Source organism: Vulpes lagopus, chromosome 10, assembly GCF_018345385.1.
Source record: "Vulpes lagopus strain Blue_001 chromosome 10, ASM1834538v1, whole genome shotgun sequence".
Lineage (NCBI taxonomy): Eukaryota > Metazoa > Chordata > Mammalia > Carnivora > Canidae > Vulpes > Vulpes lagopus.
In genome coordinates, this window is record NC_054833.1 from 106,216,025 (window position 1) to 106,234,443 (window position 18,419).

The window sequence follows — 18,419 nt, forward strand, 5'->3', positions numbered from 1 at the left end:
TAACTGGCATTGACTGGTTACATCAAAGTATAAATTTTAAGCATTCATGGCTTTACACAGTCTCTCTCTCTTCCTGCCGCTAGGACTGTTGAAGCTCATGTAAAAGGGGAGCCTCTAACAGACCGGGTCTAGGAGTGACCATGTACAGAAACTCATTGCCCACATGTAATGGGCTGTAGGAGTGCTAGAGATTGAACATTAGTGCTCTCCCCCTAACTCATATGTTGAAACCTTTTTTTTTTTTTAAGATTTTTTAAAATTTATTTACTCATGAAAGATACACAGAGAGAGGCAGAGACACAGGCAAAGGGAGAAGCAGGCTCCCCCCAGATAGCCTGATGCGGGACTCGATCCCAGGACCCCAACCCAAAGGCAGAGGCTCAACCACCGAGCCACCCAGGCGTCCCTCATATGTTGAAACCTTAATGCTCAATGTGATAATATTTGGAGAAGGGACCTTCAGGAGGTATATAGGTCAAGAGAGTGGAGTGCCCTTATAAGAAGAAACACAGAGAGACGGTTTCTCCTGATGCTGTAAGAGGATATAGCAAGAACAGAGGTTTCTGTCTGCAAACCAGGAAGAGGGCTCTCATCAGAACCTGACCGTGCTGGCACCTTGATCACGGACTTCCAAACTTCAGAACCATGAGAAAACAAATTCCTGTTGTTTAAGCTCTTCAGTACATGAAATTTCTGTTGCTGCAGCCTGAGCTGACAAAGATGAGTAAGCATGAGTTAGAACTACACTGGTATTGATATCTATGGATTGATGGTTTGATCTAGCCCAACCTGCATGGTACAATATCTGCATAAACCTGAATTTCTTCCACTCGAGTTTAGTTCTTTGAGCTTCATCAAAATAACATGATGCTTGCTTCTTAAGTAAGCTCTATTCTCAGCATGGGGCTTGAAGTCACAACCCCAAGATCAAGAGTTGCATGCTCTACCACCTGAGCCAGCCAGGCACCCTCTGATGATGATTACCTTTTGACCAACATGTTGTAAGATTCCATTACATTCCCAGGACCCATTCAACTACTTAGGGTAAACAAACAAACCTGGAATTGCTGGAAAATAGAAGTGTTGGGGTAAAGACACAAACCATTTGAAATACTTTAATAGTGTTTTACTTTTCAAATCTCTTCAACTTCCTTCAAGCAGCAATCCATGCCCATACTCTAGAGTCGCTATGGGTACAAGAATTCTTGGAAACACGCGCACGCACACACACACACACACACACACACACACACACACAAAGAAACATGCACACATTGGCTGAATTCTCTTCAGCCTGCTATTTCTAAAAAAAAAAAAAAATTATTTCTCTTTCAGCAATGGTGTAGGGATAAAAAAAAAATTATCCATAAAGCCCCAGTGTCAATGTCATATGCACTTGAACATGACATGTTCGACTATTTAGCATTTCCAGGTCTCCATTTCAATTTGACCACTTGACATTGGGTGCTTGTTCCCCTAGAAATGTGTGAGTGTTGTCAGATTTTGACTGAATTTGGTAAATTACTAATGTATCTACAGTACTCCAAATTGGCCCACAAAGCCTTTTTTCCATTAGGACATTAGGACTTAGATCGTGCTTTTCCTATTTTGGGTTGATCTGTTCTGGCCAATATATGCCATACCTCTGTTGTGCACTCTTCTCTGTCCCTCCTAACCTTCCCAAAAATGGAAGATAAAAGATTTTTTACATGAGCATATCCTCTGTCATTTTTAATGGACACTAATAAAATTTGGTACATGGGCAAATAGAGAAAATGTTCCTCACTCTTGCAAGCACGCTCTCTCTCTCTCTCTCTCTATATATATATATATATATACACACTCTATTATATATATTATATATATTATATCCCTATAATATATATATTATATAAAAAATACAGCCTATTTAATTTACATCACATAAAAATCAGATACACGGATCTTAATGAAGGTTCACAGCTCAGACAACTCCAGTGGATCCTGGTATAGCTTCTAGATAACTAAGAGCCATAATGAGTCTGAAAGAGTTTTGCAAAGTGTGAAGTGCTACTGAAGTGGGGAGTTTCCCATTTGAATGTCTACAAGGGGTCTTTTCTAGTCTCACTGAAGATGTTTCCAAATATCCAGCTGTACAGAAGGGAAAATAAGAACGGTGTGTTTTAGTAAAGTCCTGCAGATCAACTCTTATTACTGTATGGGTATAAACGTGCGTATGTGTGTGGTGTATGTCCGTGTGTCTGTGTTGTGGGGGGGTGGGGCAGTGTGTTCACAGGTGTTACGGCACATGTAGATGTGTGTGTGTGTGCATGCGTTCACATGTATGGTGTGCAGTGGCAGATCAGGAATGGACTGGAGTTTTCTGAAGCCAGAGGTTTAACAAGAAGCTTCTTACAATGTGTCACAGATTTGAAAGAGCAGCTCAGGTTCAAGTCCAGAGGGAAAACCTAAAGCTAGAACCCCAAAGCTGAAGATAAAGGAAGGATCAGGGCCTCAGAAACAAGTGAGAAAGTTACCAGAACAAAATTCTATCAGGAACACACATGGGAGACGTCACTAATCACAGACAACGGCTACTAATGTTGGTAGACGCCAGTGGCTTCCTGGGCTGAGCTGGCTGGTGTAGGGTATACTGGCTTTGCTTTATGAAAGCAGAGAAAACTTGAGGTTCTGCATGGACAGTGAAGTGAAAATATGCTTTAGAGTATTTTGAGTACATTTTCAGAACCTTTCATGGGGACAAGAGTATATGAGAGACTGACAGGTTAGAAGGTAATCTTCGCATGAACCTACCTAAGAAATCACTATGATTGGAAACATGAAATAATCTTGCTAAATTTTCAGCCAAATGGAACATGTACATACAGTTAAATGGAGTGAAGTGTTCAAGGGCATTTTTAATGTCCACCCTTGTGAAGCTGTCGAGTCCATCATAATAAATTTACAGGATTAAAGCTCTCCTCACTTCTCTGAGTCAAGAAAAAGAGGAAGCATGTACCCACCGCCCTGAAATGGCATGACAGCTCCCAAGAACCTCACTCCCCTTTCACCGCAGGCTAGTCCAGTGGGCAGGACAGGGACCCACAAGCATGAGCCACATGCCCACTATGACTTGAGATTCCTCTACCACCCATCCAAGGCCTCTCTTGGAGAACAACAGAAGCAGGGGAAGAAATATGAAAGACTCATCTTTACCCAAAAGAGACCTATACTAAGAAGCTGTTTAATTTGTCAAATCAAACCAAATTTTATTTTCCTTGATACCCAGCAGTTTGGGATTTAACCAGGGAAGAGTAGATCTGCTACAGAACGTTAAAAAAAGTGACATTTTCTTAGCATGCTAGTATATAGTGTAAAACTTTGCAATCCAGTTCTATGAACTTTTGTAATTTATATGAAGAGCAAAGATTGTAAGCCAGCCCAGAATGGCACTGCCTGATGCCTGCTGCCCCCAAGGGAAAAGGTGGCTGAAGAAGGGCAGGTCCTTGGAGGGCTACCAGTGCCTACGCAAGACCTTGGCAAGGAAGAAGCATCCCTCCAATCTCAGGCTCCAAGAGCTGCCGTTTTAATGGGCTGACTAAGCAGTTAGATAGAAGCTAGCTACTTGGAGTCAGCTTTTTTGTTAGAGGTGCAATCTCCAGCCTGTGTCCCATACCTGTCTTAACATCTGACCCCTCCTACTTCACCATGATTTTCGCTCTGGAAGCAGTCTGGTGACACCTACGTGTGTGTGTGTGTGTGTGTGTGTGTGTGTGCGCGCACATGTGCGCACAGGAGGAAGCTAGACAAGAATCCATGCTAGTAGTAATAAGGTAGGAGAACTGGGGCACCTGGGTGCCTCAGCTGGCTGAACATCCAACTCTTGATTTCAGCTCAGGTCATGATCTCAGGCCAGTGGGATCAAGCCCCATGTCCAGCCCTGTGCACACCGAGGAGTCTGCTTCTGAGTCTCTCCCCATCTCCCTCTGCTCCTCCCCCCACTCTGCTCACATGCTCTATCACATTCTCTCAAAAATAAATCTATATATATATAAATCTATATATATATATATATATAAATCTCTATATATATATACACACACACACACAAGGAGATAAATATCTCTCTCTCTCTCTCTCTCTCTCTATATATATATATATATATATATACATATATATGTATATATCCCTGTACATTTATTGCAGGACCTAACATACCCATACATAGAGGCTCCAGGTCAGGGGCTGCCTAACCATCAGTCAGGGTAGGTGCCTGACTCAATTTCCCTAAAATCCAGCATGGCTGCACCACCCTCCCCCACTGCCACCACTCATGCCCCAGCTCTGATGAGCCAAGGTAGGCATAGTCTGCCCAAATCAGAATTAGGCCCTTTGTAACTATTTTTTTAATTCTCCGCAAACAGGACCCCCACTTTACAATGTGAAATCAATCGTCCCACTCTTGGACAAGTTTGCAGGAACACATTATGTACAAAATAAAGGACTGCCTGATTTCTTTTCTTTCCCCCCCATTTTGTTATTTGGATTTCTTTCTTTGTTTTTGCAGAATTTTTCCAGAATAGGTGTCAATCGACATTGTAAACATTGCACTTAATTGTTTGCAAGACTGCGGCATAACTGGCACAAACAAGTGATTTTAGACAAGAGCAAACAATTTGAATGCGGCAGTTAGTAGGGAACTGAGAACAAAGGCTGCGGTTTTATTTAAAGAACAAGTCAATCACCCCCTAGAAAGACAATGCCTGAGCTCCTTCCGTGTGCACAGCTGAAAAGCCCGACGTTGCGCTGTTTTAAAACGTGTGAAGATATTCGGCACAAAAGGCCCGGTGTCGAACATCAATAAAAGAAATGCAGGAAGAGCTACCGCAGTTCACAAAGAAACAAAGCCTTTGCCATCGAGAAAAGCGATTGTGTCCTGAGAAACCCAGTCCTGGGGATGACAGGGTCTGCTTTTCCCGGCGGGCGGAGCATCGGGAACCTGACTTGGCAAAGTTTTATGCAAACTGACTTAACACACACACACACACTATCAAACGTGCTAAATGCATCAAACAAGAATAGGAAATACTGCAAATGGGAGACAACAGCTCCACAAAGACAACTCTCCTTTAAATAATCTGCTTCCAATCGCCCACTTTTTCTCTCAGGATATACTCGGTTTTTGAAATCGTTGCCTTTACTTACTTAGAGCAAGACTCCAAACCCGCAGTCAGCAAACATTTTCTATAAAGAGCCAGACGGTGAATATTTTAGGCTTTTCAAGCCACTCCATCTCTGCCCCAACTATTCAACTCTGCCATTATAATGTGTGACAGTGGCCATCGGCAATTTGTAAACAAGTGGGCAGAGCTGTGTTCCAATAAAACTTTATGGACACTGACATTTTAAGTTATGAAATACTCTCCTTTTTTGTTTTCTTTCAACCATTTAGAAATGTAAATGCCATCCTTTGCTGATGGGCCTATTGAAATCAGGAGGTGGGCAGGCTCACCCTCATTTTGCTCCGTCACCCACAAACCCTTGAGTGACCTAACCACTCAGAATCCTGCTTCTGAACACATGCTCAAGAAGGCAGAGACTGAGCTGGCCACCACACGAAACTCTGGCAGTGAAGGGGGGGCGGGTTAAAATGAGTCAACCACAAACAGAACAGGGAGCTATAAAACATGCTAAAACATATTCACCTCAGTCCTGATGATGGAGTGTGAGAAAAAGGGGTGAAAAGAACAGCTGTTTTGCCACCAACGCTTGGACTTGATTGAAGGTAGGGCTTGAAGAAAGCCCCAAATGAGTAAGGATGGCCCTGCCCTTATGCATGGGATCCGGGAGCAGGAGAGACGGAAGCCATGAGAGCAATTAAGACAGTGGAGGCTGATACTGTAGAGCCTTCCCATATGATAGGAATTCTTCTAAATGCCATATATATCATATCATGTAGTCCTCATAACAGCCCTCTGAGGCATTATTGTTAATCTCATTTTACAGATGAGAAAACTGACGCCTTGAGAGGATAACGAGCATGACGAAGGTATGGATGGGTAAATAGAGAGCTAGCAGGACACCTGGGTGGCTCAGCAGTTGAGCAGGTCTGCCTTCGGCTCAGGTCGTGATCCTGGGGTTCGGGGATCAAGTCCCACCCACATCAAGTTCCCCACAGGGAGCCTATTTCTCCCTCTGCCTGTGTCTCTGCCTCTCTCTCTGTGTCTCTCATTAATAAATAAATAAAATGTTTTTAAAAAATAGAGCTAGCTAGATGATTAATAGAAAGATAGACAAATGATAGAAAAGTAAGTGCTAGAGACGATACAGAAATAGTTGACAGGTGATAGATAACAGGGATGATAAACAGAATGGTACAAATTAATGATAGAGATGATGGATGGATGGATGGATGGATGGATGGATGGATGGATGGAGGTAGGCAGGTATAGATAGATAGCAGCCCAACTCTAAAAATGGAGCACTTGGCCCCACACTGTGCTGCTTCTGCTGGGCAAGGGGACAGTAAGTAAAAGACTGCTGGAACACACAAGAAGAACTGAAGAAGTGGAGGCAGGACGAACTCTTCTTTTAAGCGGCCATGCACTGACACCCTCTACTCTTCACAAGGTGAGTTTAGATGGAAATTTCCTAAAGGAAGTGAGTTTGAAGCCATTTTGAAAGGCCCAAGGAACTAAATATTGAAACAAGCACATGACCACAGGAAGTACGTTCGTGGACATGGAAAAAAACAAAGATTCAGAGGGGATTTGAAAGTGAGAAGACCACTTGAAGAGCTAGATGTTTTTGTCTCAGATCTGACATAGGGAGAGATTTTCAAAAACACAAGGTCTACAAAGTGCTGCCCTTTGATATCCAGGAGGGGCTCATCAAGAATGCAAAGGATTTCTGCGCAAGAAGCCTCTTCCTCTATGGTGGGATCCAGCCTCAAGTGGCTAGGGAGCTTATTTTAGATATACAGAAGCCCATGCCCAACTCTTCAGGGGATCTTGGGAATGTTATTAACTCATGAAGGCATATAACATTATCCTCATTTTTTACATGGAAGAAAGGAAGGGAGGAGAAAGAGAAAGAGAATGAAAGAGAGAAAGTGAGAAAAAGAGAAAGAGAGAAAGAGAAAGAGAGAAAGAGAGAGAGAAAGAAAAAGAAGAAAGAAGAAAGAAGAAAGAAAGAAAGAAAGAAAGAAAGAAAGAAAGAAAGAAAGAAAGAAAAAAGAAAGAAAGAAAAAACAAGCTTTAGAAAATTAAATAACACATCCTAAATCAATTCTGAGTCAGCAGAACTATTTACTCCCTTTTGCTGATGGATGGGTCACTCCTGGAGACACCCTGGCTCCACTGGCATTTCCCCAAAACGGCTCTGCAACTACCTGTACTGTCATGAATCCAAGCCTTCCCACAACAGTCCTTACTCTCAGAAAATAGCATCTTTTCCTGCGCCATGTAGAAAGGCATGTCCACTTCCGATCTATTCAAATGATTTCAGAAAAGATTACGTGCAATATCTCTTTACTTTTCAAACACACGGCAATTGTTCTATACCCTGATTGTGGTGGTAGGTACAGGGCTGTACATGTTTGTCAACTTTCCTGGACCTGTATACTAAAGAGTGAATTCAAGGATGAGCAAATTATATCTCAATTTGAAAAAGAGTTACTTAAAAAAAAAATATATATATATATATATATATATATATATATATATATATATATATGCCTGGATGAGAAATTCTTTAAAAACAGAAACTTCCAGAGTGTCTGCCTGGCTTCTGGAAGGGAAATGTGAATAAGCCAATTCAATACCTCATTCTAGGGTGACTGACAAGCTACATTTGATTACTAAACTAGTTCTGGTTTTGGGGCTGGTAGGTTCCACTAAATCCAGCTGTGACTCTGTTTAACCCAAGTGTTCCCCGGGGGCGTGCCTTGGCTGTCTCTCTTCTCCAAGCGGCATTGAGAGGCTTTGCGAGTGGCCCTATAAACACGCTAATGAATGAATGGACAACTAATTACCTTGTAAATATGCATGAATAAGCACAGATTCCTCAGCAGTAAGCCAAATGTCTGGGCGCCCTCTTGCTACCTACTTGCGCATGAGAAAATGTGACATTCCTACAGTGGAAGCTGGGGCTTCCCATCCACAGAGGCGAACCTTTCAACGTGGACAGAAAACTAATCTTCCAGGATAGGACTCTTCAAGAGTCCTTTTTTTTTTTTTTTTTTTTTTTTTTTTTTGCTTGAACGTTTTATTTTCAAGTATAAAGGCTTTGTTGTCAAAGGGGGCCAGGGTCACAGGCAGTGGGAAGCGTCCGGAAAGCCCAGGTGGACGTGCGGGCCAGCTGGCTCCCAGGTGCCACAGCCAGTCCGGGGGTGCCCTGTCTGTGCCCAGGACCCGCTGCTGGATGCCAAGAGGCCGATGTAGCTGTGAGAGGAGCTGGATGTGGGGTGGAGGGTGTGGGCTCACATGACCGCACAACACTGGCACGTCTTTTGCTTGGGGCCGCTTGCCTCACACTTTCAACAAAAATAAAAGACAAATTCAGCCACGGAAGAGAAGCCACCTCAAGTTTTTGGATCCTGACAAATAGTAAACTGACTTCTTGGTAGAAACTTTCCAGCCAGGTGCTTTTTTATTTTTGAAATGTTTTTAAATAGGTCTCTCTCTCTCTTTCTCTCTCCCCCCTCTTTCCATTTTTCCATTGTAGGCCATACCCATCTCTTAGGTTTTCAAAGATTCTAGGATTTAAAAAGCCCTTGTAAGGATGGTACTGGTCTAGGAATATTAGCGGCACACTACAACACCAGAGCCAAAAGGGGATTTGGTTGATCCCAGGAAAAAGTACTCCTGTCAGAACCAGGCCAGGAGAAGGCTCCTTCGGAGGGCATCTGTAGACTCGCCTTGACCCTGATGAAGTCATCCAGTGCAGTGAGTTGAGTCTGTCCAGAGTCTGACTGGAGTCAGAATGAAACCCTGGATCCATCTTCTGGTAACTAAGTGACCTTCAGCAAGCCAGCTAGCCTCCTGAGTCCTCAGTTTACTCATCTGTCTCATGAGATGAATAAAAGCTTCTTTGCTAGACTGTAGTGAAGATTAAATTAGATAATATATATGGTATAACTAGATCTGTATCTAGCATATAGCATTTAATAAATAATGTTTTCCATTAGTAGCTTTAGTAAGACCCAGAGGGACAGATTTTGTTTTATGCAGTCTACACCTAATCTAGTCTGGACACGGGATTATTTCCCTACACACCAGCTGGAACAGGTCCTAATCTCAAAAGTGAAGCATCATGTGTAGTGCAGGAGGTAAGATGACCAGCAGAAAGTGGACTCTCTCAGGATCACACAGGAGCTTTTCTTTCCTTTTCTTTTCTTTTCTTTTCTTTTCTTTTTAAAGATTTTATTTATTTATTCATGAGAGAGAGAGAGAGAGAGAGGCAGAGACACAGGCAGAGGGAGAAGCAGGCTCCATGCAGGGAGCCTGACGTGGGACCCGATCCCGGGTCTCCAGGATCACGCCCTGGGCCGAAGGTGGCGCTAAACCGCTGGGCCACCGGGGCTGCCCAAGCTTTTCATTTCTAGTCTTGCTATTTTATATCTGGTCTATGCTCAAGCCTGAGCCTCAGCAAAGAGCTATTATGAGACTATAGCAGGGATGCCTGATATCCGATCTATAATACGTAAGAACAAGAACTGGCAAATAAGTCCCTTAGAACAGTGCTTCCCAGAACATGTTCCTCAGAACACTGCCTTTGAGAGCCAGCCTATTAGTTCTCAGTCAGTTTGCATCTGGTAAAGCATAGATCCTGTGCTGTCATCTAAGCTATTAATTTAAAATTTAAAGAAATAACAAGACCTCTGGTTTGGGAGTGGTTGTAGAAAAGGGTAATTTTCTCTGGTTAAGAAAATTTACTGAGGGACATCTGGGTGACTCAGTGGTTGAGCATCTGCCTTCAGCTCAGGGCGAGATCCCGGGATCCGGGATTGAGTCCCACATCGGACTCCTTGGAGGAAACCTGCTTCTCCTTCTGCTTGTGTCTCTGCCCCACCCCCCCCATCTCTCTCTCTCTCTCTCTCTCTCTCTCATGAATAAATAAATTTTTAAAATCTTAAAAAAAAAAAAAGGAAGAAAGAAAGAAAAGAAAACTTACTGAGTATGGTTATTCAACCAGCAGTCCCATTAGTCCACATTTCTCCATTCTGTATGAGACTTTGCCAAGAGGCCTGCTAAAATCCAGGATGTTCCCTTAATCCAGTGACATCTCATTCATTGTAGCAAAGAAACGAGATTCATTTGGCAAGACCAATTTTTAGTAAACAACGATGAATCCTGGAAATCAAGACTGACTTTGCTGAGGGCTTACCATTTCAATGATGAGTAACCAGGAAGGCAAAGTAACATGGCTCTGATCAGAGCCATCAATTACTAACCCGCATGCTGCCGGGCAAGTCAACATTTCTAAGCCCAGTTTCCTCAACTATAAAAAATTGTTAGAGTGAATAAAAGAGATAATATATATAAAGTGTTTTGTAGAGGGCGGTAGACAGAAAATGTTCAATGAGATGGGCATTATTTTGAGTCTTGCAGGAGTTTGGTTGACAATCAACATGGTTACCTTCTGAAAACTGGGTCTGTCCCAAGTCTGGTTCCACAGAAACAGTCATTAGGTAGGCACATGATTTATTCTTCACATGAGATGTGAAGTGAAAGCTTTCAGAAGAAGGAGAGAGAGGATGGCAGGATGGGGCTGGGGAAGGAAGGAACAAAATGTGGTTTCAGGTGAAATCTCACTTTCAGGTTGAGAGAGAGAATTCTAAGAACTTCCTGGAGAAGCAGTTCTACTTGGCCAAGACCAACCTTCTGGAGAAGGTTGCAGATATACTCAGCAGCTCCCCAGCAGAAGTCGGAGGTGAGAGGGGTGGGGTGTAGGCACCCAACGGGTAAAAGGGAGCAAGAGGTTTTGGGTGGCACACCACCATCAGCATCTATCATGAAGACATAGCCACTAACTCTATCAAAATCTGGGACCCACCAACCAGGGTGACCTCTAGGGGCAAAACATGCAAGGCCCTATGCCCCTCCACTATTTTATCCTCTTGCTTTTTTTACTCCTTCTAAACCTCCCTTTTGTTGAAATATATTGTGATTAAGCACAATTACAAAAGACCACAACATCTCTACTTCCGAGTTACAGTCTGTCTTCTTGCTGTCAAAACATGGTTACAAACTATTTTTTTTCTACAAAGAACTCAAACATAGATTAAAATATAGAACTCAATTCAGAGAGGAGAAAATTAACCAGTGGAACATGGTACATAACAAAGCCTTCAACAGGGCACATGCTGTGTATGGTCATCAAGAGCCCAGATGTTCTACAAAAGTGTGGCCCCGTTTTAGACAACCCTAAAGCAGATATTAGGGCAGTTTACAGGGGGAGGGAAAAATCCAACAGTATTCTCCTAAAGTAATCTCCACTGAGGTGGCTGTTCTATGACTTCTTTGGGCAAATTTGAGCTCAAATTTACTCTGACAGGCATCAGCTGTGTAAGTTTTGTCGGGGTTCTATCTTATATAGCTTCTGTTTTCTCTAACATCTTCAAAAGCTACAGGTGGAGGGTTCAGTAAAATAATGCATACATATTGCTTACTGCAGTGCTACTGCAGGCACATGGTAAGTTTTCAAATGTAGCATATTGTCAATGCCTTTAAAAAGCATCTCCACCAAAAAAAAAAAGCAACCCACAGGGAACTAAGAAGCCAAACGCTGAAGAACTCTTACTGAAATCTTAGGATGCTGAACCTTTACCATTGTGTGTCAAACTGTATCAACATAGAGCCTACACAGGTCTACTTTGTGCTAGAATTTCATAGATGCTTTGTTCATATTGAGTTATTAGCATCTACACATTTGTGTCTCTTAGATCCTCCTCTAAGGATCTAAGTGGGGAACTTCCCAGAGGCAGTCTTGGTTGTCACAACAATAGCATGGGGACAGCACTACTGACACATAGTGGGCAGATCCAGAAATGTTAAGCATCCAGCATGACCCAAAACGCTCTCTCACGATGAAGAACTGTCCCACCTACCTTCTGCATGACTCTCCAATACCTCACTGGACATTTACAAAGGCAAAAATTTTTTAATCATTATCTGAGCCTGGAACCTAAATACTTTCACATATAAACAAACTTACCATTCAGTGTGAACTTAGATAAATTCTCCAGGAATATAATTGTCTCAGATAAATCAAGAGACAACTGTATGCTGCTTTGTTCCAGACTCTACCAAGAGTTGTTCCCCATGTCAAAGTCATGACAAAGCTGCCTAATGAGAATGAAACCAAATCGCCAATACAACACATTTATCGCTAACCCATTTGTCTCCGACCCATGAGTCTACACAAAGGTATAGTTATTAACTTCTACATTTTTTTCTAGTATGATTGTGCCGAGTATTTTCATATGCAAATGCTTATTTTATTATAAATTGTTTTCCTTTCAATTTTGTTTTATATTACTATTGGGGCATTTTATTGACTTTTTAAAATTATGTGAATGGTAGGTTATAATGTCTATGTATTTCTTGTAGGCTAGTAAAGAAGATGCTATAAAATATTTTTATTGGAAGAGGAGCTCTGAGTCTAATAGAATTGTGAACTGATATTATGCCCTCTTTGCTTCCACCTGATGAAACTGGTCATCATCACCAATGTAAAACAAGCACCAGTTTTTCAGCCCCGACTCCTCTGTCCGACTTTTCTCCTAGAAAGGCCAGAACCTTCTTGCCCATGCCTGAAAACTTGGCAGGATATGCAGAAGCCAAGGTCAAAGTTTCAAGTTGGCTGGGACTAGATCTTTGTATATTGTGGAGTTTGCTGATAAGACTGACAAAGTTTCCCCAAATTTCTGAGGGTCCCTTATTGCCACATGTGTTACACTTGGTCATTTGTCTCCATTCCGCACCTCAGTCAAGACCCCAATAAAAGAGGAACTGTTTTTGATTCTGAAGATGAGACTCCTGCAAGACCTTTCAGCTGAACACAAAGAAAGCACACACAAACACACATACACAACATTTATGTCTTTGGTTTGTGTGTATGTTTTTGAGTAGAGGCAAACTGGATATTTGAAGAAATAAAACAGATGTTTTCCTGTCTCACCACTGACAAACCACAAAAACAGGTAGCATTAGGTCTAACCTGTCCATAAAGTTGCTGGAATTTTGAATGTCACATTCCCTCTGGTATGGAAAGTTAATATTTAAAAAAGCACACATTTGTTCTTATTTTAGATCGATAAAAATAGGAATGAATGTACTGAACTAGGAATTGACTTTTGCTTCTCTGAAGTTGGGTACTTTCTCTGATCTAATAGAAAGGAAAGCACAAAATACCAAGTTTGCTGGAGTTGATGAGATAAAGGAATTTATCCCTCCTTCCTCCTCCACCAAAAAAGGGAGAACCAATTCTTATATTTCTAGAAGGCAACCTAAGACCTCTGGTTCTTTGTAAAGGACATAAAACACCTACCATGTTGATCCAGTACCAGGGTTTTTCAACAAGAGCTTTTCTGAGAGGTTAACCACAGAGAAGAAAGCACAAGGATCTGCAGTGAAAGGAGGCATGTGTGGATGCAGACTCAAGAGCCTGCACATATTGTTACATAAGTCAGAACGCGTGGGCACTCTGGGATGAATGAGGACCCCAAATCTCCTTGGTTTCTACAAGCCTCCAAAAGCCTACATCTTTCCAAAGAAGCCACTGGTGCTTCCACTCCCGTGGGAAGCAAAAACAAAATTTCCTTGAATTTTTCTGATAAATCAATATGAACAGAAGGAAAAACAGCAATCGTCCCATGAACTAGTAATGGCTTCTTGCCTGCAGCCATTTGAATCAGAGATTGTTTGCATTAATAAGATGTTAGCTATTTTTTTTCCTTTTTTTTTTTTTTTTCCCCAAATGCCAGTCGCTCAATGTCCCACATTTGCACATGAAATTCAGGGCAATGAAGCTGACAAAATGTAATTTACTTGCGTTGAAATTTGCCAGATCCACGACTTACTTTCCCAGCATTTCAGTCTGGGTTTCACATTCAGTGGCCTTTTTGAACTATCAGAGAGCGAGCCAACTTCAGTGGGCTGCAAATACCTAGGGTGGGGCAGGTGGGTGGCCACAGGTGCAGCTGGCAAGGTCACCTATAACATGGGGATTTCTCCACAGGAGGAGGAGTAACACTGCTCTACATTTCAAACGCCAATCAGTTCACCTTCCCCACACCCACCTTGAAATTCATGCAAATTTATATGTGGAAATAAAATACATAGATTTAGTCATCTCTGGAAAATACAACAAGCTCAGAAAGTATTTACTGTAGCACAGAACTTAAAGGGCTCAACTCAACTTTACAAATAACCTAAATGTATAAACATTTCATCATCATGACGGAGAATTTCTCAAACAATGAAGACAGGAAAAAATCAGAGAACACACAGCAAAAACATCACCAAGTGGGGGTTCTTGGGGCAAGATTTTCCATACATATAAAATAGTATGGTGTTAAAAACTGCTTTACAAGATTTATGCTCAAGGTTATCTATCATGACATTATTTATAATACTAAGAAATGTGGAGGAAAATAAATGCCCAATAACAGGGAATCAGTTAAATATATTATGGTGCATCCATAGTGTGGATCAAATAAAAAAATCATGCTGTAAAAGCGTATTCAACAGCATGAGGAAATGTTCCCAATATAACTTTTAATTTAAAAAGCAGTTCACAAAGAAGTATGTACATTTTGATCCTAATTTCATATACTGTACAAAAGCATATATGCATGGAGGAAAAAAGAGGGTATATACTCTTCAGTGTTAGCAATGATTATGTGTAGGTGGCAGATTACATTTTATTTTGATTTTGTGTGCCATCCCACAGTTTTAAAAGATATTTTACACTAAATATGTATTACCTTGATAATAAGAAAAAAGAAACGGTAAAAATTTTAAATTGCCTTATTTCTGAAAAATGAGATTGGGTGCAGTAGCAGTTCCATAGTATTCACATTTAATTCCTTTAAATAAATTCCTCCCAGATTGGCAAGAACAACAAGAAAAAAAGTTCTTTTTAGAGGATTTGTATCTAGGATGTGATGAATCTGTGGCCTCTGCTCCAAAAGAAAAATACACATTTGCCTGTGTTTTAAAATCACATTTAAAGTATATTTCCTTTACCAAATTAAACCAGCAGCTGATTTTTAAGGGATTTAGAGAAACCCATTTCCAAATGCCTGTAGCATCTGTGAATACTTCATCTAACAATTAACAGGATTTTCATTTTCTGAAGGTATTAGAACTGATTTACCAAGTGTCATACCATAATCAGAAATGTCCCCAACCTTTGGAAAGCTCCTGATCTTATCTTGACCTGCCTGCCCTCTGCCCCACTAAACAAAAATGGTAATGTCTGCAATAAAGACTGAATTTGCAGTCTTAAAGGGAAACTAACATAAACCCAGAAACTCTAATAAGGCATACAGGAAAAAAAAAAAAAATTTCCAAGTCCCAACGGAACTGAGTGTAGCTGTGGTCAACTGGTCAGGAACAAATATCCAACTTCAGATGAACTCAAGCCCAGGGCTTTTCAGTTGTGACCAACGAGAGTAGCACAGACAACCAACGTGCAGAGGCAATTCCTTCAGGAGAAGATAGAAAACTCAGCAAGAGCCTTTCCTACCAATTAAAGGTAGTCAATATTGATTATCTGAGGGATTTCCATGCTCAGGAAGCAAATTAGAAACTCAATACCTGAACTATGCCTAAATGCAGTTATCAACTTCAGAGTTTTATCTCATAAAACCAATTCAGCTTAGAGTTTAATTCTATTAAATTAGGGCTTAGAAATAAGATTTGCTCTAGAATGAATGCATCATTAGTTTTAAAATGCAATATACTGAAACCCAAAATGTGCTGTATTACAGTTTGAAGAATAAATGAGTAAAGATGGTATCTAAATGCACTTCTCCCTAAACATATTTACCAGTTGAAAAAGTGATTGTTTGTGAACATGCTGAGTCCTTTGGTAGAAGGGACATGTCGTCTCTCTAGGATAAAATAACCCCACTGGATCCACTTCTTTCTCAAGTTTTCCCTTTGCTCTTAGATTGTCTTACTCTAAACCACTGACAAAAGTGTTTAAAAGGAGCATGGGTGCCAGTATATTTTCTCTTTTCATGGGTTCTATGATGAAGTCTCATGAAGCTTAGGCCACACATCTCTAAGTAAAAGATGCTAACACAAGAACTCTAAATAGAATTGCCCGATACTTAGGTACTTTATCCTGCACTTTCTAATAAGACTGAGAGTCCAGAAAGATTCTCCTTCCATGGGTTGTAAAAAACAGGATCCCCAGTCTAGTGGTAGAGGCCTGACACTAATTTTTCACACCTTAAAGAAATTGAAAATATGTCCCTGATTAAATCAAGCAAAGGAACTTGTCCTACAATGCCTGCCTCTTTCTCCCATCCCTCCTCCACGTACCTGAGAGTTTGGGCATCATGCTCAGTGGATACAGATCCAGTAAACAGTGGTGTTATAGGACCAAGAATGATAAACAAAATAGAAAGAGGTTCAGACCATGTCAAAGAACTCCTAGGAAGGCCTGAGTACTGAAGGATGCACATTCTGGGTAGAATGGCTGCTGATCTTGATGGAGTCTTAGATGCTCTGATGACAAGTGATTTCCATTGGCAACAATGGCCAGAGATGGGTTCTTTAGCACTGAAACCCCATTTGCCATTTTGAAAGCAAATGAACGTTTTTGTGACTTGCACTGCATCATCATGCTGTATTTTAGGATGCGGCGCAGCATTATTATGCCCTCATGAAATACTACCATACAGTGTCTCATTCACTATAAAAGAAAGCCAGTATCATGGGGTCTTGTAAATAGATGGCATGTGGGTTAATCTAGCATTTGGATTTGGGAGGAATAAGCCCTACATTAAACTTTTCAATATACAAAAATATAAAGCTATCACAAAAGATGTCCAGGGAGTTTCAGCAAGTGGGAGGTAAACACAGCTTGGTTTGCTTTTAATACAGGGTTTTCAGATGGACCATATCGTGATGATGGGATTCTTTGCTCCATAATAATCCACAACTTCCAGTAAATTACACGGGGCAGATAGGAAGTAAAAAAATGGTGAAGAAGACCTCATTCTGACCCAGCTCTTCCCAACTGAACTCACCATTCACAGTCATCTGCTCCTCCCTTTGTTCTTTCTTGGTCTTTATTTGTGTAAGCTCCGTTTATCTATTGAAAAACAAAACAATACTCAAGGGAAGATAAGAGCAGTATAAATCCCTAGCCTTTCCCCAGAGAAGAGCAGTTGCATGGCTAGGTAGGAGGAAGTATTTCCAAATTCCAGCCTGAGATGAGGAATTACATTCAATGCCTCTCTGACAACCCTCTGCAGATCCCAGTGAAACACTGAAGCCCCTGTTGTCCTAAGTTTCTGGAATGGTCCTTAGCTCCTGCTTCATAAAATGATCACTGTTGCCAGGCAAAATGGTAAAAGAGCGCCGCTAGATTTAAATCTTATTACTGTCACACTGGTACAGCTGGGTGGGGAGTGAAAATTAATTAAGATTTGTGAATCCAAGCCCATCTGACTATTTCAAACCTCTGACATGTCCACGAAGGGAAAGCAGAAGCCCTCTATTCCTCCTCACCATCCTTCCCGGCACATCAGCGATCTGGCATGAGGAGAGATTCAAATAGACAGTGCACAAGTCAATAACTGGCTGTGGGACCCTGAACAAGTCATTTTACTTCCTCAGCACCCAACTTCCTTCACGTTTAGAAAAATTAGAGGAGCACATCTCGAGGTTCAGTCTTGCCCTTAAATTTGGAAATTAGAATTCCAACAGCTATTAACAAATACCCAACAATTCAAGAAGAAGACAACAACAAGAAAGCAAAAGCATGACAACAAAAGCCACACAAGGCAAACATGCTCTCTTCTAGCTAAGAGAGAAGAAAACATGGGGAGAAGTTGACCCCGATCACTAAGACTCAGAGACAAAATGCTTCACATATTAACATATTAATAAAGCCTAATACAAAGCTCGTGCAATGTCAGTGAGTCCTGCTTTGGTTCAGAGCATATTTAAAAGGTAGCCCACTGCTGTTTCTGTGGAAATGTGCAAGCAAGTAAAAGCATCCCACCGCATGTCTTTTTCATGCAGCAAGAGCAGCCTGTAGACAAACACCAAGAGACAGGAATGGCTAATTTAAAAAATAAAACGCAAAGTCCCGTGGCCTGGTTCAAATTGAGTCTGACAGTGAAGGTCACGACAACTTTTCACTTTTGTTTAAAGATACTGCCTTGATCATTGCTGGACAAAAAAACACAATAGCAA